The sequence below is a fragment of the Dermacentor silvarum genome, chromosome 7 (genome assembly GCF_013339745.2).
Source record: "Dermacentor silvarum isolate Dsil-2018 chromosome 7, BIME_Dsil_1.4, whole genome shotgun sequence".
Classification (NCBI taxonomy): Eukaryota; Metazoa; Arthropoda; class Arachnida; order Ixodida; family Ixodidae; genus Dermacentor; species Dermacentor silvarum.
This window is the reverse complement of record NC_051160.1, coordinates 103,804,116-103,830,201: the sequence shown is the minus strand read 5'-3', so window position 1 is coordinate 103,830,201 and position 26,086 is coordinate 103,804,116. Positions and strand designations below refer to the sequence as shown.

The window sequence follows — 26,086 nt, the reverse complement described above, 5'->3', positions numbered from 1 at the left end:
ATTTGTGCAATGTCACTAGCAGCCGCAGCGCTTTCCAAACTAGCACTACACAGTCATCTCTGATTATGCGACAGCAGCTGCCACACAGCCATGGCTTCTGAAATTTTCTCCACTCTAATCAAGGAAGTCAGTGACTCAGCTCAGCATCGGCAGCGTTTTACGGCGTTTCAAAAATCAGCCATGTGCAGGCAAGTAAATACGTGGTTGCTAAACAGATAGCCAACTGCAAGATCAGCTGGACATGTGACGAATGTAAACTCTACCTGAACATTTCGATAAATCGCTTTTGAGGAAATTATGCGGCAGCGAACGATATCTAGGCAAGTTAGGTGAAATAAAATATTTTGTGACAGCCCATTCCTCTGAACAAAACAAGCAAGTGATTGAATCACGCGAAGTGGCGTCAATAGATTTTTGCTCATATGTGTATCACAAAAATATGATTAAGAAGATGTATTTACAAAAAAGGGATTATGCAGATAGGGGTTACACATGAGCGAGCGGTCATGCGCCGATCTCCACGTTTTGTTTCGCGCTGCTTCAAAGAACGAATTTGTTAAGTTGCTTACATTCGCTGCTGCAAGGAAACATTTATTTGGGCTCTCACGCATGACCAATAGGTTGTTTATACAGCACATATAGAGTATTTTGCAAAAAATACACAGGAGCGTATCAAAATGAGATTTCTTTGTCATGTTGAGCGTTAGTGAGAGATAGAGCCAGAAAAATAACCGTGCACATGATTAGAGCAAAAAGATACCACCAACAGCTACATTATATGTCGTACTGTTATTATTAGAAGGTTTAAATGTGACGTTTTTGGAACAAATCATAAATATTGGAGCACACGCTAAGCAAGTTACATAAAGTATTGTGTCCCCTTCTACTAAATTGTAGCCAATGGTGCGAAATGCGCTATGTGTGGGCAGGCCTGTACAGTGCTTACAAGGATGTGAAAGTTTTCATTGGAAAGTGGTAACTATCCTGTCAAGAACCACAACGCTAGTTAAATATATACCTGTGACTTTCAATGTATATACATGCTAGCGGTCATAGCGCAAGTATTGATGCATCAAAATCGGACAGCTTTGAAGTGCAAAACTCTTGTTAAATATAAAAACAGAAAAAACTGTCAGCAACTACTTCAATATAAAGTGGGTCACTTCAAACGCCGAAGCCTCAGTAGACACAGCAAGATTATCTAAAACACTCTTTTTGGGTAAATTCGGAAGATACGAAGATGGCCTTCAGCAGCTCACGTTTGCGAACGAAAGTGTTCACAAAGGCAGACTGAAAATTAATGCAAACCTTTGATCGAGCTGCCGCTGTAAACCGATTCGCATGAACTATACTTGAATGCGCACGTAGCAGCTGCAACGAAGCGCATTCCTTTCCTCCCGAAACACATTTCTGGGCATCTTCACAATCTAACGTGCTTCCCGTTCAGTGCAGCTGCATTCGGCTATGTCGCACACATATTGTTTTATGAAGAAAGTACGGTTTCGGTTTCATTGTGCATTGCATAGGCAAACAATGACACAAGTGTTGCAACGTGTGCAATGCCACGTTTTGAATCTTGTGTCCTTCAGCATTGCTGTGGCTAGAAGTGTGGTGGTTCGTTCTCCACTTATATAGCGGAGCGGCTACAGTGTGTCTGGAAGGCAATCGGCGGCGAATATTTCACCACTGTTACACTTAAGCTTGTTCCTTCTTTCATTTTTATTTTATTGAGACAATATCCGCGCCTCAGCGCACTTGCGCGCTGCCTTTGCGCTATTGTTATACGGTATTGCATCGCGTTTATAAAAATATATAAAAGAGGGTATTGATACTGCATCCTGCTTCCTGATCTGCAGCCTCACGCCCTTGAAGGTGCCTTAAGAGTGCACTATGCGACTTGCTCCTTTATAGGAATTTCATTCGTTGTTTTATGCGCAACTTCGGAGAAAGTGATTTTCCCAGATTTGGGGTGTCCAGACCAACCAGAACAAGAAAACCAGGTTTACAGTGGCGCACCGAGCACCCAACCTGCCGTAAGTGACGAACCGAACTGGTTCCGTTAAAGTATAATTAGGCCAGTTTCTGGGGCTACATCATTTGTTACCGCTCTCTCTAACAAACTCACTGAAGGAGTGGCTAAGAGATCCGTATTACAATTCATTCACCAGACCTTATTTAAAGCGATTATAGGAGACTCTGCAGTTTACTGGTTCCCCGCAAAAAAGGAACTGTTAGCAGTGATAAATGCATTGTGCGCGCGAATTGTAACATATATAAGCTACGATAAAAGCGACAAATTCCTACTTATTTCAGCTTTTTGTGGCGCTGTGCCACAACCGGTGACACAGGAAGTTAGTAGCAAACGAGGAACACACGAAACGTGAAGCGCATTAGAGACTTCACTTCTCGTGCGTTCCTTGCTTTCTACTAACTTCATGTGTTACCGTGCCTACCACAACGCAACAGTACAATGGAGCTACACCAACATACCGGGCCATTTTCAACAGAGCTTACTGCGTTAATTATTAACTAGTCACTGGTGTGGATAGTTTAATCAAGTGAACGTGTCGGCTAGTTGCTTGAACATCTTGAACTATCAAGGACGATACATTCACAGAGCCTTCTGAGCAAGACATGAAGTGTAATAAAGTGAACGTGTTGGTGGTACATGTGGTTGCGGCGTGTCTCTTCTGCCTCCCCGTCTTTCGAGCTGTTCCCTAGATGAAGGTGGACAGTTTGCTTTTCAGCCATTTTCAAACATCTCTTTACCACCTTTTCTGCAGTCGCTTTGCTAATATTCGGCCACTATGATCGAGATATTAAAATACGTACTACCAGGTGAGAGTGGAGAAAAAAAGTACCATACCCTTCGTGGGATGCCATTTGTGTCGAAATAAACGTTGGTATAGCAGCCCCTCAAGTGAATTCCTCATGGTCCGTAGGAGCTCGGCTTCACATCTTTCTCTCGAATGTAGTTAATTATGTTTGTAGAATGTGACTGAGTGGTAGATTGATGAAGCAATCATTTAAAAACCGTACGAGGCATTGGCAACAATCATTCTAAAATTCACCTCTATTTATTGCAGCAAAAACTAAAAGGTGGTGTGTGCAAAAATACCACCGAATGCGTACAAGGGCTGTGTTGCCTACGGCAAGACCACGTCGAAACTTGCCAGATGCTGTCAGTGTTCGGTGAAAAGTGTACGCCAGCGCAAATCAAAGGCGGTGTATACCATGAATATTGTCCGTGCCTCAAAGGAGATGGTAAGGAGGAAGTTATAATAGTTTGCTATTTTGCAGGCATGGTCGAAACGTTTACGGGATGCCAGCCTTGGCGCACAGCCTAGATATCAAATTTCTTACCTGTAATATACTACGGTACCAACACAATGTTGTGAATGCTTATTTGGTTGCTAGCTGTAACCGGGCTGATACTACACTTTTCGGGAAATCCGCATTACGTAAACTTTTGACCGCGTATAAATATAATAACCTGCTTAAATTATATAGGTAATAAATGCAAAAACAAACTACAAACAATTTAGTCGTTTGCACGAGAATTATCGTATAATGCTGCAACAAACTTCGTACCATTCTCGTCAGCCACTCCGATGATCTAGACCCTTTTATGAGTCGCCTGTGGCAAAACAAACATTTCTGGTGACTACATATGGCGGTCAGTGGACAAATTACTAAAATAATATTGTCTACGCATTTTTCTTTTTTTCTCTCTTTTACAGACTTCTGCGTAAATGGAACATGCAAAGCATAACAATGTAGATATCTTCTAACAAATTGCAAAGGTACGGTTATTTTTGCTTCCAAAACATACGTAATTTGCTGCCTGGTCCAGTACAAATTGTACGCGTTTATTGACGTCATGAATAGAAGAATCCTCATTCAGAAAAAAAATTTCTTCGGGCTGTAGACAAGATCCGAGTACTAGGAATGTTGATTGAACACAAGTGCGGCAATCGCGAAGCACTTCGCAAGATAACGGCAAAGGCCAGCAGCACGATGCAGCTCATCCGACGCATCACCAACAAACACGCGGGCATGCGCGAAGGCAACGTCATACGACTCATACAAGCCTTCGTTATTTCTCAAATAACGTACACGGCAGCGTTTCACAATTGGACGGTTGTGCAAAGAAACAAGCTCAGCGCCCTCATACGCAAGGCGTACAAATGTGCGTTGGGACTTGCGCCCGGAGTGAGCACCACCAAGATCCTAGAACTAGGCTTGCACAACACGCTCGAGGAACTCGTGGAGGCGCAACAAGTGTCCCAACTCGAGCGCCTATCCAAGACCCGCCCGGGCAGGCACGTGCTCGAAAAGCTCGGCATCACATACCACACGCAGCATGGCATTAAAGTGTAAATTCCAAGAACCATGCGCGAGCAACTATACGTGCCCCCATTGCCTCGCAACATCCACCCCCAACACCACACGGGGAGACGTAAAGCCAGGGCACAACACATGAACCAAAGTTACTCCAACAACAAGGAGGCAGTCTTCACCGACGCAGCCCATTATCGAGACAGGAAGAGTTTCGTGGCGGCAGTTACTAGCCACCGAGGTAACCACCTCACGAGCGTCACCGTGAACACGGCATATGCCGAAGCGGCAGAGGAAGCGGTCATAGCCCTGGCCCTCACACAAACCAAGGCTACATACGTGATCTGCGATTCGCAAATGGCAATTCCCAATTTTGCAAATGGGCGCATATCGCAAGAGGCATATCACATACTCAAGCGACATCCCATACACCAGGGAGAGGCCGACGTCGATAACCGAAGGCACTTTCTATGGATCCCGGCACACACTGGACTCAGCACCCGCAACGAAGCGGCTCACCGCGTTGCTAGAGGCCTCACTCACCGTGCATCATCGGAGGAAGAGCCCCCGCGGGGTACTGCAAACGTCTGGGCTTGGGACAATCGTTTGACCAGGTTCCACGACATCACGACACACTACCAGTTACAGGCGATGAGTAACACGAGAACAAGGTGAGGGCAGGAGCCAACGTTTCGACAAGTGGACTTGTCTTCTTCAAGGCAACGTATGCTCATATGCTCTGCAGTTATAGGCAACATATGCTCTGCAGTTACAGAGACGCGTATAGCCATTCCCTCAAGCTAGGTTAGACAGGGCGCAAGCAGTACACTACAGGCAATTTCCAAACTGATTCTTACATAAACCCAAGACTCATGCATGCCATGTATCCAGACATGTACACTGCAAACAGATGCACATCCTGTGGCGAGGTTGCCACACTTAACCACATGTTATGGGAACGTCAGGACATAACAAATAATTCGGGCAGTGCCGATACCTCCGTCTCTTCCACCGCCAACATCCGCTCGCGTTGGAAGACCGCACTGCTCAGTTCGAACCTGACAGTACAACTCTGGGCCGTCCAGCGAGCGGAGGAAGCCACTTCGAGACAAGGTCTCGGAACCGCGTCCGCGGCGGGTGCCCAGACCCACTGAAAATGCGCCGGACTCAAATCTGATTGATTTGATAATAAAGTTTACGTTCTTCTTCTTCGGGTTGTTCCTCATTGGCCTGCCGCCTTAGCTAATATTATGATGAATATCGCTATCGAGAGGTATTTTTTATGGCAGTGGGGTGGAAGCAGTTCTATTGTTACAATTATTTTGTTAATAGGCACCAAGATTGCTGAAGAAAATGGATAACACTATGTCCAGTCTCGTCCTTTCTTGTCCCTTACTTTATCACATTGCCATATGTTTCTTTCTTCTTTTTTTACCTTTTTGCGCAGATGTGTCGGCGTATTTACTGCGATAGAATAAGGAATATCACCGAAGCCAACGTTTCAACGCAGGCTCTTGTCTTCGTCAGGACCCTGATGAAGAAAAGTCCCTTGTTGAAACATTGACTTTGTCCTTGGACCAAGATCGTCGGTCGCTGTCTCGCGCTCTCCGGGCCACCGGAATTCGTCGTCTTCACTCAATGGTTCCTGGCTGTCTTCCCCACTGCACCAGCGATATTTCGTTTGCTACCACTGGTTATTACCATGTTACTAGTTATTACTTAAAGCATCCACTTCCTGTGAACCTCTCGCTTGTTTGAGTGTCACATTATGTCGTTCTTGTGGATTGCGCAGCCTGAATAGCTGATGAACTGGGGCGGAATTTCCTAAGCGAACTTGCGAACAAATATTGAAGTAAGAAGAACCTTACGAAAAAGCGTATACACAAAGCTAAACCTGTTCGTAAGATCAGCAAGCTGCGATGCCCACTACTGCAAAGACAAGCGTTGTAGTCGAAAAAAAGGCGTGTATATGTAACGTTAGCACAGGTGCGAACTGTAATATTTGCGCTTATAGTAAGCGTAAGTCTATTAAGTCTAAGATTCAGTCTAAGATTAGCTTCCGACGTAAGAAGGAATTTCTTTGATAGGGAAGTAGCAGTCTTACGAAGATAATTATGTCTGTCTGCGCCGCTCGCGCTAACATGGGTAAGCGATGGAACGCGCTGTAGCAGTCGATTCGGACAGAGGCCACGACTGATAGCGGAGGATGGCGCGTGCTTATATTTTTGTGGAACGTTCTATTTTGTCATCTCGAAGCGTATTGAGCCTATTTAGTTGATAATTTATTGGGCGTGTGCGGCTGTGGAATACAGTAACGTTAATACTGCGCTGCGAACGTTTGCCTAATGTCAAATAGGATGTGTTTCTGTATGCACGTCATCGCCTGACTTTTCATGCTCGTCATGACACTTTGTTGGGTGGTAGAAAATATAACTGTGGTGTCCGTCGCTGACAATCGTCAAGTGTGTCAGTGATGTTTTTTGAGCAACTCCACATTTATATACAGGGTGTCCCAGCTATCACGCAGAACGATTTAAAAATAGAGGAACGGCGTCACGCGAAGCCAGCCTAGTGCGTATTGTTTCCAGTACAGTGGAGTAGCCGCCAGTAACTTTTTCGTTAGTGAAGTTTAATTCACTAATTGCAATTATTATTTAACTTGAGAAATACTGTTTTAATTATGAAAGTGTCGATGAGAAAATTGTAGAGCGACATGAAAAACTCCCAATACAGCTTTCTGTTGCTCAATACGTGCTGCATAAATCCGTTTTTCCGAGCATGAAAGAAGATCGTGAATACACGCAAAGTGCCTCGAGCGGCCAGTCGCGCGGCAATTCTGCGTGTATTCGCGGGCTTCCAGTTAATTTTGTGCTTAAATGCATATAGCGACGTTTTGTTAAGAAGCTAACTGGAACGCCAATGCATTTCTCTGCAAAGTTCGGCAATTAATATCTCGAAACTGGTGTCAACCCGAGAATTTGTTCCAAGTATATCTGCCTTGTGAACTCCTCGGCTACAATTTGCAAATTGCAATATGGGGCATCAGGTAATTAGTTAAAAACTTAACTAGTGAATTTCTGTTAATTATTCGATTATGCATTTCAGTTTCTTGTGCAAGTAATGTCCACCTCTTTGAGGACAGGCTCATTAACTAGAAATGGGCTATCTGCCACAGGCAGAAATTTTGAAAGTGTTCACGGAAACACCCTGTATATAGCCACACAGACGCCTATCATGGGGCGCTTCGTTTTTGGTATAAAGACGCCGCTACATTTTTGTTTTGCATGCCATACATGCAAAACAAACATTTAAAGGTTTGGCATTTGCATGCCAAACCAGTAACAGGGCAACATGCCGTGGGACGTTCGACGGCAGAGAAAAGCGACAGCAGACGACGGCCATCGTCGTCTTATGATTGCCTGAAGATACTTATTGTAAATTCGGACTAATATCAATCCTGGTCGACATGACGTCACTCACATCTTTCAGTCGCTTCGTGTGATGTAGTTCTATAGTTTCCTCCTCTCACTTACTCTTGCTTAAGAAACCCTTTATAGGCGTTATAGGCTTAAGAAACTAGGCGTTTGTGAATCCAGCGCAAGAATTTATCCACCGGCGACAGTCTTACGGTGCTCCGCGCCTGCTGCGCAGTAGTCAGGTCAACATGACGACGTGAAGGAGCCGGTTACAGTGGCCTGGTGTCGGGAAGTGAACAATGAGAAGCGCTCATGCCGCTGAGCGCGGTCACTAAAGCGCATCGTATAAGCAAGATAAGCGTTTTCTTCGCGCTAATTATGCTGTCTTTTCTGTTCTCCCGGCGGCGCACACTTCGATCACTTAATTCAGGGCGCTCGGACGAAGCTACCACATTTGTGTTTAATTAGCGGTCTAAATGCATAACGTATGGATTGTACCGAAAGACTGAATGAGCTTCACATCATGACCATCGTGCTTACAGCATTCGGCTAGCAACTCAAAACTTATTTCATTTATGTGGAACTTCCAAATTTATGTGTAACATCCACAGCCACAGCGCACATATCCGTAACTCCTCAGATTCGCTTCGACCCTGTCTCAGTGGTATTTTCGGCTTCACAAGTTTTATTATCTGCAAGAAAAGTGCAAAAATACTTATCAAGAATGCGGTGAGGAGGCACAACCTCTGCAATGATATTCACTGCATGCTTAGAAGAAATACTCAAGTTGTTAGACTGGGAGTGAATAGGAGCGACGATCAAGAGCGTGTATCTTAACAACCTTCAGCTTGTCCATGTCATTGTGCTGTTCAGCAACACTGGGGACACATTGCAACAATTGATTGAGGACCTTAACAGAGAAAGTGTAGGAGTGGGGTTGACGATTTGTATGCAGAATACAGAGGTAATGTTGAATAGCCTGTGAAGCGAAACAATAATTTTTGCTTGGCAGTCAGCCTCTAGAGATTCTGCAGGAGTGAATGGGAGCGCGCGTTTCGTCGTTGGTTGCCACTTGACGACATCGTCGACTAGCCCCTTAAAGACGGTACCGGCTGCCGAAGCAGCTGGTATCAAGCGTATGCGTAGCTTTAGAACCGCACCTGCAACCGTGCGCAGTGCGGTCATATACCATGCCGATGAACATACGGGTGCTGGTCACCTTTCGTTGAAGCCATATGACATAATTATTATGCAGCTTCCTTTTTTCCTTTCCGAAATTAGTATCGAAATAAAGACATTTAGACAGATTGTAATATGGTTGTGGTCGTGGAGGTGGTGATGCTGCTGCAGGTGGGTTAGCCTGGAAGACCTGGCCGGCAATTGCTCCACCTGAGCGTCTCTTTGTGCACCTAATACATATATCGCGACTTGTCCATCTGTCCTGTATCTCGCAGAAATGGGAGAATAATACGCGGCACTTCCAGGAGTTGCAATTCTTTTGACGGGGGTGCGGTGAACGGGCTGAAGAAGGCGCCTGGATAAGGAAAGCTGTCAAAGAAGGCATGTGCAGTGATTTGCCGTGAGAATATGCCCTCAACTACAATCGCTCATACGAGGAGGAAGTAAATGCGCTGGTATTTCGGTTGCGCTCTTATCTTAGCGCAAGACGTTTTTGGCTAATAAATTGTGTGCGAGCAATGCAGCTTAGTGAGTTCTGCCCCTGATGTCTATTCACTGAGTTTTCAAGCGTGTTATTTTCGCAGTGAAGCATCCAGCAACAAGTCGCCGATTGTCGAGGAGTATAAAATTGGAGAACCGACCATCTATCCCGTCACCTGTGTGAAAAATTCGAGCTTACAAATGAAACACAATAAGGACTTCCCGAAGCGCCAATATTTGGACCTTTAGTGGCGTAGCTGACGACACACTTATTATATTATTGTTGACTAGTTCTTTCAATAGACTTCTACTAAAAATGTTACTATCTTGAGGAAGGTATTGGCCAGGTTTAATTTTTTAGGCCTGCGCTACGGCTTAACCAGTCGTCAAATAACAAAGGTTCAGGCAGAACGAGACCATACCAACAAAAAAACTAATTTGGCAATAAACTTTACAGCCTTATAGGTCACGACTGCTGAAGGCATCGCGTCGTCTTATATTTGCCAGTCAGAGTTTTGTGTTTAATATGCTAAGGGCGCCCTCTAAATGTACACTGGTGTGTGAGACGTAGTTGTGTAAACCTTTCCCACCGGTTCTTGCTATGGTCCTCCGCAGTAAATTTGCTTTCAAACAACATTCGTAATCATAAAGGACTGAAATATTCGTGAGCGTTATAAACGAACTATTCTAGTAACTTTGCAGCTACTTGTGAAAAACGGAAATGCATTTGAGGGTCTAAGTACCCTAACAATAATGAGCGAGACGTCCATCTAGATAATGGAAGCATTTCGGTTCATTCATTTACAACACAGCTTCATTTCTTAAAAAGCTAGCTCATAAGTATAACGTTCATCATCATCATCATCATCACCATCATCAGTCTATATTTATGTCCACTGCGGGAAGAAGGCCTCTCCCTGTGATCTCGAATTATCCCTGCCTTGTGCCTGTAGATATCGTAATTTTATCACCCCACCTAGTTTTCTGCCGTCCTCGACTGCGCTTCCCTTCTCTTGGTATCCATTCTGTATCTCTAATGGTCCACCGGTTATCCTACCTACGCATTACGTTAAGGGTGGGTAAATATTGTTACGTGTAGCTCATGCCAAAGGCTAATTTACAATTTATTTACTGGGAAGCTAACCGAGGCCAAAATGGCGACGCTATATCAAGCAGGAACACGTCGTCCTCTTCCTCTTCACTGCAGCCATACTGTAGCGACTGTTCCGTATCATCACCCCCGGCAGTAGAAGCACCGTCCCGGTGCTTAAGCTACACATCCGCGGTGAAAGGTGTGTAGTGTGGCTTTAGTCTCGCCACGTGAACGATGTCATTTGCAGCTGACGATGACGCTGAGAGGTCGGCGGGGATGATTTCATACCACCTGACATCGATCACTTGTCGCACCGCACGGCATGGGCCAGTTTAGTGCGACAGCAGCTTTTCGGAAAGGCCCACACGGCGGATGGGTGACCAGAGAAGCACCGGAGAACACGGAGAAAAGTGCACGTCGCGATGATGGCAATCATAGAGGCGTCTGTGATGCTCCTGTGAGGCCTCGAGACGGGTGCGGGCGAGGGCAGCGTATTCAGTGGCCGAACGTGCGGGCGAGGGCCGCAATGTGTCCAACGGAAACGCGGGTTCTCGGTCATATACGAGATAGACTGGTGAGTCTATCTATATGGTGATTCACTGGCGCTCACTGCCACTGTAACTTGCCAAAACCAAAGTTACAAAAGTGGCTTTCGAGCTCCCTTGGGACATTTGCCTAAATTTAGGTGACTGGAATGAACTGTCAGGCAGTCTCGAAAAAATAACTAGCTGAGTGCAACCCGAGCATCGACCCCGCTGCCCTTAGCTTTTTACGCCTCACACGCTGAGAAGTTGTCAAGCACCGAGTTTCTTCCATGTGCTTTCCACACAGCATTCAGATTATGCATGGGCCTTTCTTGAGAACTTCTCAGAAATATCATAGAGCGGGCTGAGTTCTACAATTTCTAGGCAATAGGGAGCCAATAATCATTTTTAGCAGTGATATAATACCGTAAAAAAGGCGACAAAAGTATTCATTTCCATCTTCGGCAAAATTGTCTCGACTGGAACGCTACACGCGTGAGTGGCTCAAGGCGCGTTAGAGGATGTACAACAAAGGGGCTGATAGGTGAAAAAAGAAAACAGCGCTAGCTTCACGATATATTTTCATATTACGGTAAGGATGTTACCTTTCTTGTGTGTCTAATATTTCTCACCTTTTCTTTTTCAGGAGTGATCAAAATGCAGCTTTGCATGCAAAACTTCCAAGTACGCCATTATGTTCTATTTCGATATAAACATCTGCTGTCAATGCAATTTGATCAATACGCTATTTCCCCCTTTTCTATTGTTTTCTCCTCTTTTCTGACGAAAATACAAAGCTGCGTGCCAGTACAAAGCAGCTCACCACATTAATGTGTAAATAAACTCTGTTATTCAGTGCCACTGTCATCTTGGCCTACTCGCTGCTGTCATGATCAAAAATGTTTCTCAACTTGTGCCCGATACATGTGATATCGATCGCAAAAAAGTTTAAGGCTCACGTGTTTTAGAAGCGCCTTCGGGACAAAAACTTTAGAACGCCTTCGGGACAAAAACTACATAAGGTGATTGTCCCAACTTCCGAAATAATACCGTCAGCACTAGTTAAGATCTAGCATACATGGGAAAAATCGGCAGATCCCAAGCTCTGTGGGAATCGATGTTATGCGAAGCAGTGTGGGTGGAGCCTACCAAATTAACGAAACGACCACTGGAGCACCCAGGCGTAGGCGGCTGTTTCATGACCTACATGAGACGCATGTCATGACATTCATGTCGTGACCTATCATTTACGTCCGAACCCATTTCAGTGATTTTTGAGTGTTCATCTTTTTTCGCTGACTCCGTCATTTTTTCTGAGCCATTCTCATGGTAAGACTTCCACCGTCATCCTTTAGTGTTTCCTTCACTTAGTGCCCACGTCTGAATCCATTTCAGTAGTTTTTGAGTGTTATTTTTTTCGCTTAGTCATTGTCATTTTGCTGAGTCATGCTCATAGCTATGACTTCCACCATTATCTTTTCGTGTTTCCTTCACTTAGTAGCCACGTCTGAACCCATTTCAGCGGTTTTTGAGTGTGCCGCTTTTTTCGCGGGGTCATTGTCATGACCTACATGACACGCATTTCGAGACATTCATGTCATGACGTATCATTTATGTTCGTCATACACTCTTGTCATACTGTGCCAATTTTGGTATGTACCAAGTTAACTTAACGACCATGAGAGCACAAAGACGTAGGCGGCTCCTTATCTGCCGCATCTTCGAAGTGGGCGCTGGTCGGCAAAAAAGGTTCTTATGACCTGTACTCTCTGCATGGACTAAAGAAGAAGCTTTATCTGAGGGCAAACTGATATTTCTATTCAAATACATCGGAAACGCAGAAGGCTCTCGTAGCACAATGACCTAGCTGATTTGAATGAAATTTCTGTGATTTAGGAGATAAAATTAAATTCAACTAACTACGGCAAGTACAATTCCTGAAATTTCTTTAAAAATTTGCGTATCTCGGGAAGTTTGCAAAAATTCCAGCTGTAAGTTTACAAATCCGTAACTCTATACCTAAAAAATATGTCGCACTTCTGAAATCCGCATCTTTTAGAGCTTCTGAAGCGCATAAACTTAACATATGAGATTCAACTTGCATGAAATTGTTGGTGTGTTAAAAGATTTAGTGAAGTCATACTCCTAAATTCGCGCTATATTTCATAGCTGTCTATGTACATCAGTTTTGTCGGCAGTAAATTTTCCAGTAGGTGCAGTTTACAAAATTGTGATATTGTTAATTTTTGTACTCAGCTACAAAGTTACAGTTTCAGTTTTCAAGCATCAGTGTTACGAAATTTCACAATTTCCAACAATTTTTCAAAACATACAGATTGCCAAAACGCTTCTTACAATCCGTATATTTAATTTTTAAGTGAAGTGAATTTCATCAAATTTATTCATAGCAGTGCACGCAAAGCACAATGATTTCTCCATTCCCTTGTATTTGAATAGACGCGCTTAAAGTAAATTTTCAATTCTGCCGCACTACGTCTGTCGTGTTTACGAGGCCATAAGGACATTTCATTTGCTTTGGCAGCGTCCTTCAGAGGCACTAATTTCCAGCTTCTTAGGGTGCAACCACGTTTTATGTGCCTGTAATATGCAGACACGTACACTCCAAACCCATCAACGTCGACCACTCAGCTAACTCGATCGCGTTTTATCCACACCAATTCCAGCAATTGAGCTGAGTCCCAAAGCAAAAACTATGCATGAAATTCAGTCTCATCTCAAAAGAATGCCTATTGTAGGCATCAAAAAGTCATGATAAAAAAGCAAATTTTCTAGATATTTTCAACAATCGATTGGATCAATTGTTGTACACAAAGAAATGCAATCGCTGTATCAAATGCTAAAATGTCAGGCGCAGTTGTACTGCGTTTGAGGGTGCTGACACGACGTATAAAAATGGCCAACAGCGCAGGTACTGCATTTGCTCCACTTTTCTCCGATATTCCCTGCACTGTACACTCGATTCCTATCCATTGAACAACGCGAGCTAAAGCCTACTGACCCTAAGAGAGCGTGCCTTTCTTTTACCATTCGTGAATATTCCAATTTCAAATATGGGCGGATTTCGGCGAGTTTTGGTATTTCAAATTTGCATTTATCATATCGGTAATGCTCTGATGTTTCAAACATTGGAATGTTGAGATCAGAGAAGCACTAAAGGAAAATATTTGGCCCAGTTGTATCAACAGATTATTCGTCTAGAAGTCCACAATAATTTCCCGTGTGCCGGTATGCGACTATTTCTCAATTTGAATCGTCCACGTCAAAACGCATGGGTTCACGTATTCGTCGCGTGACTTCCCTTTTCGGGTAATCAGCCAATGCTGATGTAATAAGGAAAATAGTATAAAAATTGGTGTCGTCGCTCCGATTTCTTATTTACGTCATTCTCGCTATTACAAAAGGCACGGTGAAAGAAGAACAGGTGATCCGACGACACGGCGACCGCTGCTGCGCAACGCGTCTCACTAATGGTGGAGTTTCACGTCTGCACCGCTGCATGGCAGCACGTTAGGAGGCTGAAAAAGCGGGAAATTCGAATGTGTAAATAATTGTAACTGTGCATAAAGTTCGTTTAAAATAATTAAAACTCATTTTTTTACTGTTTCTGTGTGCCACTATACTAATTGAAATCCTTCAGGCGCCGAAACAGACGATAATGTCTCCGGCATTGCGGTCGCGTCGCTGGATCTAGCAGACGGCGTTTGACAATGCCTGGAAGCAGTCGCAGAAAAGTGGTGCGGGCAGACGATAAGTTCTCTTTTCTTAATATTTTGCTACGTTTGCTTTACCGTTGAGCAATCAGTCACCCTTGTTCTCGGTAAGCGCTTAATAAAGTGTTCCCGTGGTATACATAATACTCCGTTTAATGGAAAGAAAGGGTAAAAGAGAGATTTGCCGTTTGAGCCGCGATGTTGCCTGGCGGAGACGGATCTAGCCTTACTATGGGCAAGAAGTGTTTCGTTCCAAACTGCAAGAGTGGATATGACTCGTGCAAAGACAAAGTATGTATGTTCAGTGTCCCTAAAGAGACGAGTCGACTGCAAGCATAGCGGGATGCCATACAACGTGAAGACCGAGTCCTGCGACCAGTGGATTACGTGTGCGAAAAGCACTTCGACCCAATGTACGTGTCAAAAACATGGACGAAAATGCACAACGGAGTTGTTTTAGCCAGCACGACCCGAAGAGCTTATCTAGCTAGAGATGCTGCGCCGACTCATTTTCCGGCTACTTCACACTACACTTTCAAAGAACTGTGTTCCGTGACAACTGACGCCTGCGAAGCGCTCCCGAAGGAACAGCAATAGGCAGAAAGCACAAGCGAAAAAGAAGAAACAGAAAGCCAAATGTAGTGAATCACGAGTTACTGGAGCTAGCAACTGACGTGCCAATAGAAGACGGCCAGAACCAGATTAGCGAAGCCAACACAGAACAGACTCCAGCTGACGGCAAGCGCAGATCAAAATTAACCTGAAGGCAGTGAACTTCAAGAACCGCAGGCAAAAGTATATGTGATGCAAGAGACAAGAGCTCAAGAGACTTCTCGTGTGGACAAGGAAACGCTAGCCATAGCAGCTCAGCAGTCTACAAGACCTTACAAAATTCAGGACTTCAGTGCAGCATCACATGACGGTAACACCGACAGCATCAACTTCAACACGCTCTTTGAAAATCCGTCTCGCCAGGAATAATGTCACAGCTGGGTATGTATATTCTACCTCGATGAACTTCCTTTCTGTTGGTTTGCAAGTTGCTTTCATTTGTTTTTCTGCTGCCTCGTAATTTTGAATTAAAAAAGCAAGAAAAACGATCGGCGTCTTCTATCATGAATATTTTATTAAGGAGCTTGCGTATAAGGATATACGCATGCAAGGTGCCGCATGCTTCAAAGAAACAAACAGCCTTTAAATTGGTGTTTTATGGACCCAATACTATGCACGGAGCCTGTATGGGAAACGCGCAAACTAAATTTTCGTTTGAGTCTACAGAACAATGATAGCACAGTTCACCGCATTACGCGAAAGCGTTTATATACACACTCAGGAGGACATTGTACGCGGTACTCCCCTACGCACTGTTTTCGCATGAGAAATGAAAACGGGGACGCAGCGTATAGTGACGACAGATTGCAACTCGTCATCGAAACGTAACTTGCAAAATGAATTGTCAGCTGCTCCAACAAAAATGCGTACTGTTAGCGCCGCTTTGAGCGAAATATATGCTTTTGATTTAAAAATGCAGCAAGCCTAGCGACACTCTCAAACAACTCTTTAAGCTTTTGGGAAATTAAGATGATAACCTCAATATGAGAGCGTTAACACTAACAGGCGCTCTGAAAAACGCTGGCTGAAACAGCTGAAACGCGCGCGCTCAGGGTATGTTTGCCCCCGGCCCCCTGGCCCCGACGCCCAGCCTCCTAGTCGCGTGCGCCACCTAGCGGCATCCCAACATTAGTGAGACACGCCGCGCGCTTCCGTCGGATCACCTGTTCTTCTTACACCGTGACAAAAGGTCTGCTCTTGCTACGAATGCGAATACTTTTTTACAATATCCCAATATTTTCATGTAGCTCAACTTAATAGTTTTCTTTAGTATTTATTGAGTCTTTGAACTGGAAACTAATAAACCATCAGCATAATCGATCAGTTCTTTTAGTGCTTCTTTTTTGTTTTACTGTACAGTTTATCACTACCGCGTTTTGTTGCTATTCTTTGCTTTGTTCTTTGCCTTTTCATTATAATTTTTTTTATAATTGTGCTTTCTGTACTTTTTCTCTTTTCTTTTTTTGACATGTGACATCTGCAATGCGCCTGTGTCCCACGTGGCTGTGTGCAACGCGGCCTGTATGCTTTCGTGTCGGCGTATAATATTCTATGTTTTTCATTTACACGAATTTATGCTAACCTGCAATTCTTATGTTTGTTTTTATTCTATACCCCCGCCCCACCACTGTCTTGCCTGAATGGGCGCCCTGTGTATTAAATAAATAAATAAATAAATAAATAAATAAATAAATAAATAAATAAATAAATAAATAAATAAAAGTGGAATAGTTTGCGTGATACAGCCCACGAAGCCATATAGCGCACGTCGTATTGTGCGGCGCAATGTTAAACAGCCAATTCTAATACAGCAATCTTTTGAGAGTCGAGAAAACAGTTTAACGTGAAAGGAACACTGATTGTCCCATGAAGACCATGTTTTATGACCAATGCTCTGAAAATGACTGTGAATGGGCTGAAAACACATTAGATAGCAACAATATATTAAGCATAATGAATGTAACTCTAATGTAAAAAGCGAAAAGGAAATTTATCTAAAATAAAGGGAATACCGTAGCAAAGGGCACCCTGCCTTGTGCCTTAATTGGCCATTTATGTTTCCGTTGTTCCTCTTCTTTGACACCGTATATGGGGCTTTTCCGGTTATTGCCTCAGTCGTATGCATCACTACTTTCCAGGAAACGAACAATGAACCCATATTTCTTTCTCTATGATACATCAAGCAAAACGTTCATTATCATTGCAGTGCTTTTTTCCCTAAATTACCCATACTCTTGCTCTACGTGATGTTTCTTTTCTTAACTTTTTTTTTAGTTTTACTGCTAGACACCAGGCACCTTGATGCTTTCCGGTTAAGTTTTAGAAAAAGAACACATTTAGAAAGTATATGGGTCAGCTTAAGTGTTCGCAGTGCAATGATATTAGGTTGCATAAAACTTGTGTAGCAACATCCTATTGTGTGATGCTATGTATTTTTGTACCACCATCGACTATTTTTTTCCACAGTTTTCTAAAAGCCCATCAATAATTGACATGCATTGCAAAAATTTATGCTTGCAACATGCTGGCAAAGCATTGATTTCCAAGGAGAAAAATATTTATTTATTTTTTTTGTTTATTTATTTATAGTACCCTCAGAGCTTACAATGAAGCATTACAGAGAGGAGGGGCTAAACATGCAGATAACTACAAAAAGGAGAAAGGAAAACAAGAATACTAATCAGATGACAATGCATGGTACAATGTAAAAATAACGCAAGTAGGAGCGACACAATAAGCATATTACGGTAACAAAAAATAATTGTACAAAGAAAAACAGGAAACTTCGGTAATACAGATGAAATATAAATGCGTGGTATATAGGGCAAGTTAGAGTGAGACGATAAGCACAGAATGATAGAAAATAAAGCATCATACAAAACATACTGTTTGTAGACTAGGCAGATAAAAATAGAAATAACTTATAAACGATACTGATCAGGAGAAAACGGAACTGATTCGCTATACATGCACATCAAGGCATACTAGATAACGTTAGTAAGTGCCTTACGGAAGTCATCGGTCTTAGTTATATAGACTAGTGGATCAGGTAGTTGATTCTATTTCTGGCATGATTTTGGAAGAAATGAATTACCATAGGTAGACCATTACCATTTTGAGGTGTTAAGATTCATGTGCTAGTGGGAGCACCAGGTTGTATCGTTATCAAGGTCTGGTTGCTGATTGTAATTTAACCATATCAGAATCACTAGTTATTTTTCGGTAAATTACGCAATCGTAGGCAAATAAACAAACCGAACTAGTGATTTAATTAGGCAGATAGTTAATATAAATGAGAAACAGTAAAGGCGCCAATACAGAGCCTTGAGGTACACCCGATTCTACTGGTACCTCTGGTGAGTCATTTTCATTGATGGTTACTTATTGGGTACGAATAGAAAGAAAGCTGCAAATTCATTTGAATATTAGGGGGTCAATATTTAGAAGGCTTAGCTTATGGACAAGTAAATGGTGATTAACTTTATCAAAGGCTTTAGAAAAGTCACAAAATACAGTCCGTCGCAAAAACCGTGTCCAAGAACGCATGCACGTCATTAGTGAATGTTATTAGTTGTGTGTCACAAGAAATAGATTTCCTGAACCCGCGTTCATAAGAGCTAAAAAATTGTTTGATTCAAGAAAGTTTACAGGGTCAGTGAAAATTATGTGCTCAAAAATTTTGCAGGGTACCGAAGTTAATGAGTTGGGTACGTAATTCAAAGGGTGATGTAGGTTTGCCGATTTAAAAAAAACGGGGTCACCTTACCAGTTTTCCAGTCAATGGGTAGGGCACTGTCATTAAGTGATCTAGTAAAAATAAAGGTAAGTATTATGGAGCTGTATTCTGCAGTGTTTTGGAAAAACTTGCAATCAATAACATCAATACCACATGATGATCACCGCTTTATCTTGAAAATTCTGGCTCGTATACCTGCTAGGTGTATGGTAATGGGCATCCATCGCCAGAAAGTTAACGGATGTAAAAGGGGGATAGTCACATATATTAGCTATGCAGAATGATTGGGCAAGTGTGTTGTTTAGCACAGAAGTGCAAAGATGATTCGGAATTTGATCCCCTGAATCGTTTACGAGATTTATAATGCTGTCTTTGGTACATTTCATGATGTTCCAAAAGCGTTTTGGGTTAGTTTTTATCATAGACGGTAGGGTTGAGTTAAAGAATTTAAATTTAGACGTATTTAAGGCGCTTGTATAGGCTTTGGCAGCGGATGTATATGCCAAGCATCTATCAGCGTTTAATGACCTTTTAGCGGAACGAAAAAGTCTGCATTTTTTGTTGGATAATCTTTTCAGATCGTTATTGTACCGACGGGCGTTAGAAGATTGATGAATGATTCTAAGTGGAATATATTTGTTGATGAGATGCATTACTGTAGTTTTAAAAGACAACCACATTTCTTGAACTGAGAAGTCTACATGTGTCCCAAGGAAGAAGTCAAGAAAGGCTGATAGCTCAGAGTTTATGGCGTTAAAGTTAGCTTTTTTGTAGTTTTTTATATGTTTCGTGTGTTTCTTTACTTTTGTAGGGGGGATGGAAAGTGTAAAGTGTAAGATGTCATGGTAGCTTAGGCCAGGCACGTGGGTCACTGGTGAAACATTATCAGTATGAGTGGCTAGAATCAAGTCAAGCAAGGAACTTGTAGTAGGTGTGGCACGTGTTGGTTTCATAATGAGCTGTGCAAGGTTAAAATCTGCACAAACGTTAAGAAATCCTGTAGTCTCTGCAGATGCTGGATTAGAAAAGGGGCAGGAACGTGACCAGTCAATAGTTGGGAAATTAAAATCTCCTAAAAGAAACATAAGTGAACCAGGGAATCGAACAGATATTTCGCTTAGGGTGTCATGAATTTTTTCTGCAAAATTACAATCGCGATTAGGTGGACAATAACAGACCCCTATGATTATTTTTTGAGTTGCAGCTTTATTTACAACGAGTAGTAACAAGCTGGATTTGTCCTTGCAGGCTGTTCTGTGTTACATAAAAGAGCATAAAATGAAAAAGAAGATGTTGAGATGGCCTCGTGTTCAATGCTGGGCATCCTGAAAACCACGTGGAATTTGCAAGTCTTGGATTTTCTGTTTTCTTAGTGGCACCTGAAATCATAACTGAACGTTTTTGACAACTTTTAAACCAGAATTCCTTCGGCATACAACGAATACACTATTGTAAGGCTAGCTTTCGCTATTTCATGTGGCACTACAATCTACATGCAATAACCAAAGTGCTCCGTATTCAATCCGACAAGCAGAAGTAGTCAACGAAATGCGCTGTTGTCACATCAATACAGGGATACAGCATCTCCTTTTATCGCCCATACGTGGGAACAAAATCAGGTGGCATAATTACCAACCGTTTGCCCCTTTGAACATGCCTCTGCGACGGAGCGGCCATAAATGGCCATGATTTCGTCACATCGCTTTTAATACGTACGTATTCTTTGGCGAGTACCCCAGCCCCATCACGCGAAAAGTGTAATGCCGTGTATCTGCACAAGAATGCGTGATTTGAAAAGATATTAAATCGTTATAATAGTGTAAATCTAGATTATTGGTAGCTTCATAACCTGTAAGCACCAATTTCATTAAACAATTTTAAAGAGAATACCCATAGAGATGCATAGAGCCCATAGAAATCTCATGGGCAAACTTATAGTAGGGGAGGCCCAACTGAAATTTTCGAGGTGGGTGAACTTGAAATTTGGAGGTGGGCCAGCCTAAGGGGGCTTTGGCCAGCTTGTGGGCCAACCTAAATTGGGGTGGGTGTACTTGCAATTTCAAAGTGGGCCAACTTGAAGTTTTTGGTTGGGCCAACTGAAATTTAGGTGTGGGCCAACCTAAATGTGAGGGTGGCCCAACTTGAATGCTGGAGGTGGGCCAGCTTTATATTAGGAGTGGGGATGGGCTAAGTGAAATTCGGGGTAGGGCCAACCGAAAATTTTGGGTTGGGCCAGCGTGAAATTGGGGGGTGAGCTAACTTAAATTTGGGAGAGGGCTAACTTAAAGTTCTGGGTGGTTAACTTGAAATTTGGGAGTGCGGCAACCTAATTTTAGAGCTGGGTGAAATTGAAATTTGGGGCTGGGGGCAGCCCAACTGAAATTTGGGAGTGGGCCAAATGACATTTGGTGGTAGGCCAACTTCCATTTGGGGTGGGCCAACTTTAATTTAACGTTAAGAGACAGGAAGAGAGCGGTGTGGATCAGAGAACAAACGGGGATAGCCAATATTCTAGTTGACATTAAGCGGAAGAAATTGAGCTGGGCAGGCCATGTAATGCGTAGGATGGATAACCGGTGGACCATTAGGGTTACAGAATGGATACCAAGAGAAGGGAAGCACAGTCGAGGTCGGCAGAAAACCAGATGGGATGATGAAGTTAGGAAATTTGCAGGCGCAAGTTGGAATATGCTAGCGCAAGACAGGGGTAATTGGAGATCGCAGGGACAGGCCTTCGTCCTGCAGTAGACATAAAAATATAGGCTGATGATGATGATGATGATGAGCTTTAGGTTTGGCATTGGCGCAACCTTAATGGGCTGGGCCAACTAGAAATTTGGGGGTGTGCCTACCTAAGTTTGGTAGTGGGACCACTTGAAGTTTAAGGATGAGACAACTTCAGATTTTTGTATTCTGCCACTCATTCTCTTTTGCAGCCCTCCTGTGGCACACAGCGAACCAAGGCACACGCGAAGTTTTCATGAGCATTTTTCATCCCCCTATTTCCCAAGGCCTCCATGACCCTACTTCGCTCGTTCGAGGTGCACCTATTCATATATTTGGGTGAAAATCTCTCAAAAGTCGGAGCGCTGCCTTCTAACCCCGGCTACCAGGACTCCTGGGAATGCATACACTACATTGCTACATATCTTGATACACGCATGTGAGGAAAAGTATATGAACCATATGTTTCTCCAGCAATATTAATTTCTTCATTCCTTAAATCCGTCAGTGTGCTTACAGGCTGGGTGGGAAAGTTTCAAATGGAGTAGTGAACTTCAGACTCAGTGGCGAAGTTGTGTAGAAAATACTAAATTACAGCTGTTTCTCGGAACCCATGGACCGTGCACATTTTCTCAGGGGTGTTCGTTCATGCTGATCGATCTTGTGAATGATAGTAGGAAAGACAACTGCTTTCTTTTGTTGAAAAATAACCAATTTATACTACACTCTTAAAACACACAGGCAAACTGTATACTTTTTGCTAAAGTTCAAAGCTTGATGCTTTTTCCAATTCCGAATGAACATCAATGCATGAATTACTAAGGCTGATAACCTAACGAGCCGGTTTGAATTCATTGTGAATACAATAGCGCAAAACTTAAGAAACGGGCACAAGAACTACCTCAACAACACAGCGTTAATGTGTCATTCAATCGTTTCTTGCATTTGTGTCCAAAAATCTGGTGTTGTATTATTCACCATCAATGTGTGAGAGTTGTTTTGAGTACTGCTTTGAAGCAGTTGAACGTGTGGCAACCTTTGATTTCACCTTAAGTTGGTTAGGCTGTGGTTCGAGCGTCATATACGAAAGAGTTTTGTAGACCATTGTAAAAAAATCACCAGTGCTGGAAAGAGAGAGCGACTGTCGCAATACATAGAGCAAACTCACCATTTACCTCATGTGTACCTGAGGAATAGTATTAATGTGCATCTTGTGAACAAGCTTCCAGCTTATTTTTGCATTTTCAAAACTTGGAAGCTTAAGATTTAGAGAAAATATTAATTTTATGCTTTTATCCTTTGACATTGCACGGCGAGTGGATAAAATCATTTTTTAGGAAAAAGCAATATTTTTTTCTTTATGAAACGCATATCGATAGCGCAACACTATCTCAAGTGTACTTTTTGTATAAATATGCTTTCTCAACTCGTAGACATGCCCAATATTAGCCCTATGATAGCTTTTTTTTATATGTGAAACCAAGCAGGTATGCTGTAGTGACTATCGAAAAAAAAAGGTTGTCAAATAAATGAGCAATCGTTTTTAAAACAATACTTCATACTATTCCAGCAGCTCACAGAACCTTCGGAGGAAACCATCACGATGATTGCCAATGTAATTGAGCAATCCGAAGGAATGAACATACCAACGAACGAACCAACAAAAGAACTAACGAACGAACACAGGAAGGAACGAACAAACAAACGAAAGAACGAGCGAGCAAGAGGGTGATCGATAGGGTCAGGCAGAGAGAGATAGAGTAAGAGAGCAAACAAGCGAGAGAGGAACAGCAGGAGACAGGGCAAACAAACGAACTTTTTATTTGACAAGTCTGACCACCGACCATAAATTGCGAAAACGGCCAAAAGAGCCAAACAAGCTTAGTTCCTTCATATATTGATATACAAATACATTTTGAAGTCAGAAAGCCATGTCTACAAATGTAGGCACAAGCAGCCCAGAGCTACCTTCTTTTTCAAGCTGAAGATTGTATTGGTTCACAAGTTTCGGTGGCATTGTTGTCACGCAAAAGCTCACGTGTGGCGCATACCCGCATTGCACATACGGCTATGAGCCAAGGATATGCGGGTATGAGCCAGGGACAAGAAAGAAAAAAAGAAGGGAGGAAGGAAAGAAAGAAAGAAAGAGCAGGTGCGGTGAAAGCTACGACCAATCAGGGTCGTTTGGTGTGTCATGGGGTGAAAAAGGGAAGAAAAGTGGGTTGGCGCATGCTCCGCCAGGCTTCTCTTACCTTAGAACAGTTTTGGCGACCAATTGGAAAAGCCACGGCATAGTGCGTTCCGCCGAGGATAATTATGCATTTGAGCAACGGCGCCGAGAACGTACTCGGAAAAGGGCTCGTCGTCGACTTGCCGATTTTAGCGAGAGGGCTTCCGAGGCCCAGGTGAAACGTTAGTGAAGAGCCGCGGACCCCGAGTTACGGGAGCGCGTTCTTGAGGCCGAACGTCAGCAAAGAGCCACCGACCCCTAGTTGCGGGAGTGCGATGTTAAGGCCAAACGTCAGCGTTGTCTTGCCCTCCAGGAACCCCACAACGGTAGTGCACGCCTCGGCAACGCTAGCTCTCACTTCCCCAGTGCGACGGCCTGGTTCCAATGCGAGTTTCTCAACCGGAACTTCGGGTCAAGCTGTAGTGCGTGTTTCGCACTACAGCTTGCTCAGTTGTTACAGTGGTTCGAGCACAAAGTGGTACTCGTCAGTGCAATTCGTTCAGTAGGAACAAATAAGAAACACACGACCATGCTTCGCTTACCCCCATTTCCTCGATAGGGGAGCGGCTACTGATTTTTTGTTTTTTGAACGGCCAACTAGCCGACATATGACGCTGTCCTTTGGAACCTGGGTAAACCATTAAGCAGGCTGAGAAAGGGGAGCCATTTTAGTGCCGCGGATAGTTTCGCTTGAGAAGTACCTGGTTTTAGAGCAAGTCTTCACAAATGTTCACATTGCTAGTGAAAAGGAAGAGTAGCGAGAACATCGCGTGTGCTGTTCCCAAGCATATATATATATATATATATATATATATATATATATATATATATATATATATATATTGTTAACGAACACCTCAACTGGGGTATACCATCGGCCTTTCGAAGCTGGGTCACCCTTGATCCAGGCAGAGAAAGGCGTCCTATTAACGCGATACCGTTAACGGCCCTGTGTCGCCATCCAGCGCTGATCGTCGTTTCCCAAGAATCATTCAGAACCACAACCGCTCAGGTTTTCCGTGTGGCGCAGAGGCGTTACTGAGCGAATTGCATTCCTCAAAGTAAAATGCGTAAGAAAAATTGGTAAGTACGCCCTAAACACAACCTACAGACATGATAACGTCGCAATTCAATGCACGGGAAAACATATTTCTGTTACACGGAAAGTGAAACACAAACCCCTTTTCCAGCATTTCTACCATTCAAAGAGCGGCGGGGCCTGCTCGGTTCCTTGCAGCAACCCCATCCAGATAGCTTCGCCTCCACCCATCCATAAAGCCCCTCAATGTGCAAAAGTAGTGCCATCATTTGAACTTTTCCGTTACCGCGCAGACTCTCCACATTTCTCGCTTATCCGCCGCCTCCGCCACCCGTCTCCCCTTTCCGACTGGACTACCACCGTCACGTGACAGTGCGCGCTTTTCCATTTGTTGTTTTTTTTTTCAAAGAGAAATTGCGCGTGCTTTCAGAAGTCTCTCCGGTGGCATTTTCCATGAAAATCAATGAATACGTGCCGTAGTGTATGCAGTATGTGCTTCACATGGTGGTGGTACCTTCCGTCGTGAGCGTGTCGTTAAAGACAGCGCACTTGCGCACTATTTCTACTCTTCGTCATGAGTTGCAGCGCCCACGGTTGCCGTAATCGTTTCAGTGAAGGAAAAAAGCTTTTCATGCTGCGGCCCTGCAAGCATGATGTGGAGCAAAGAAAGATATGGATGCACCAGATCGGTCGCGCAAACTTCAGCTGTCTGCGCGCCTTTGTGAAGTAAATAGGTTTCTAAATAATGCAGTGTATCCGAGGTTTTTATTCCGAAGCTTTGACAGCGCGTGATGTTGTCGCGGATGTCGTGCACTCCATCACTGTGCACCATGTCGATGCAGTTTCTTTCTTGAGAAGTAGTGCTCACTTTTTTAATGCACAAACATTATTTGATGAATGCCACAGCAAAATGCGTAATTTTTGAAGCTAAACTATTTAATGGTTATAATAGTGTAAATGCAGCTAATTCGTAGCTTTACAAGT

General features: G+C 43.3%; 1 protein-coding gene across 4 annotated transcripts in view; it reads right to left on the bottom strand.

The window, feature by feature from the left end:
- The window catches only part of LOC119458338 (uncharacterized), a 110,618-nt gene that overhangs the window by 65,108 nt on the left and 19,424 nt on the right, over positions 1–26,086 (bottom strand). Inside the window, exon 4 of one of the 4 annotated variants that reach the window (XR_007467981.1) lies at positions 19,162–19,180. The exons of 2 other annotated variants lie outside the window; for them this stretch is intronic. The gene's annotated coding sequence lies outside the window, so the exon portion shown is untranslated. Of the gene's footprint in view, positions 1–19,161; positions 19,181–20,312; positions 20,489–26,086 lie in introns of those variants that run through there. One more of the 4 variants, XR_005193481.2, reaches the window with a different exon arrangement.